Source organism: Anser brachyrhynchus (genome assembly GCF_964034855.1).
Source record: "Anser brachyrhynchus genome assembly, chromosome: Z".
Taxonomy (NCBI): Eukaryota; Metazoa; Chordata; class Aves; order Anseriformes; family Anatidae; genus Anser; species Anser brachyrhynchus.
This window is the reverse complement of record NC_137697.1, coordinates 44,974,518-44,976,441: the sequence shown is the minus strand read 5'-3', so window position 1 is coordinate 44,976,441 and position 1,924 is coordinate 44,974,518.

The window sequence follows — 1,924 nt, the reverse complement described above, 5'->3', positions numbered from 1 at the left end:
TGAAACAGCTAGGCACACTTACTGATGCTATTATATATCTGTATTTTAAATACTGAATGCCTAGCATACTTGCTTCTTTATGGTATTCTGTCCAAAGTTTAGTGGTGCTTAGGGACATGGTTTAGTGGGTGATATCGGTGGTAGGAGGATGGTTGGACCAGATGATCTTGGAGGTCTTCTCCAACCTCTATGATTCTATGATTGGCCCAATGAAATATGAAAAATACCATGAATATATTCTGAATCTTTGTTTTTATTATATAATGTGACAACACATAGATGCCTTTTCTTCAGGCATAGGTAACTCATATGCAGAGTACCTATAGAGTTAATGTATTTGATATTGAACAGGTATTCTTCTTAAGATTTTCAAACTAAGTGCATGTTGTTAAATTTCTTCTTTTTACATGTCACATTCAGAACTGTGACCCAACAAATGGGAAGAGGAAAGCAGCAGGGCTAATCAGATTACGCAGCTTGAAAAGAGCTAAGGTGCCAGGCTGTAGTAGCATGGCGTTGGCCAGTTCAGGAACAGACCGTCACTGTATAGCTTACCTTTAACTGCAATATAGTGTAGTGCTGCTTCATGACCTGTTTGCTCTATGACACTCCTCTCAAAGTCTATTAGTGTATTAGGATATTTTGCGTGTAGCTCTGTGTCAAGGCCTTCACTTGTTTCTAGATATGACTGAGCTAGCTGATGATCACTAGCAAGCTGAAAAGCTATGTCTGTGAGTCTCACACTCAGTGTTTGAGATTTATTAAACTTGCACAACAAAGTAATTTTAAGAATAAATGACATCTGGAGGTCATGATATCAAGAGGAATGCCCTTCTATGCTATTAAATGCAAATGCACTTTGTGAGATGCATCACAGTTATTTAAGGGCTTAGAAATGTAAAGGAAGATTTTCCACTGAATCTGTTAGAAGGAATTCTGGTAAAAAAATTCAGCTAACTTACTGGTCACCTGTAAATAAATAAATAAATAAAGATCACTTAGTATTAGTCACCGTTATTGGTAAGGATTTCACATTCATTTTAACTCTCTGGTAATTTTTAACACTTGGTTTAATTCTGACTATCATGGCTGACTTTCCTCTATTGTATTTAACACCTTTTAATACACAGATTTTGGGGATTTTACAGTAAAATGAGGAGACGACCATTCTTAGCTTGGGAGATCTCACCGAATTTGTATAGAGATTAATCCGATATAGCTATGCAAACACTACATTTCTTGCACCATTCTTCTTTCAAACTCTAGGTCCATTGGATTTTCAACTTTGCCTTTGTGGTTTTAGTATAATCTGCTTTGTGATTATAGCACAAACATTTTATGACAAGTAATCCAAGTAAAATTTAAAAAAAAAATCTATACAGAAGTAATTGTAAGAAGCTACAATAAAAGCTGTCAACACGCTTGTCTTACAGATATTATTTCAAGTGCATCATAATTCTAAATATCCTTTGATGCATTCCTTTATATACATATTTCATATGTGCCGAATGAAAATGAGGTTCTTATCAGCGCCAGTGGTAACACTAACATAGCTACACTGACAAGAATTTTAGTTTTATTCAGTGGGATCAGGTCCCAGGTCCTTTCACTTAAAAATTCCATACTCGGGGGAAAAAAATAAAATATTGAATACTCCATTTGTCTCCTGGTAGCATTATTTACATGCATTCATTTCATCCTCTACTCCCAAGCCCCCTCTACCCTCACACCCCCCAAAAAAGGAGAGACAGAGAGAGAGAATTATTCTTCAGAATTTAAATAGGTACTTCATTGCATCAAAGCATGGCTGTCTGGAGACTGAATACTGAAAGGAGGCCAGTATACCAGAATAAAAAAAATATCTGGATATTTTGTCTTTCAAAAAGAATTAAAGATGGAATCAAATAAAGTCTCAAGATTCAGA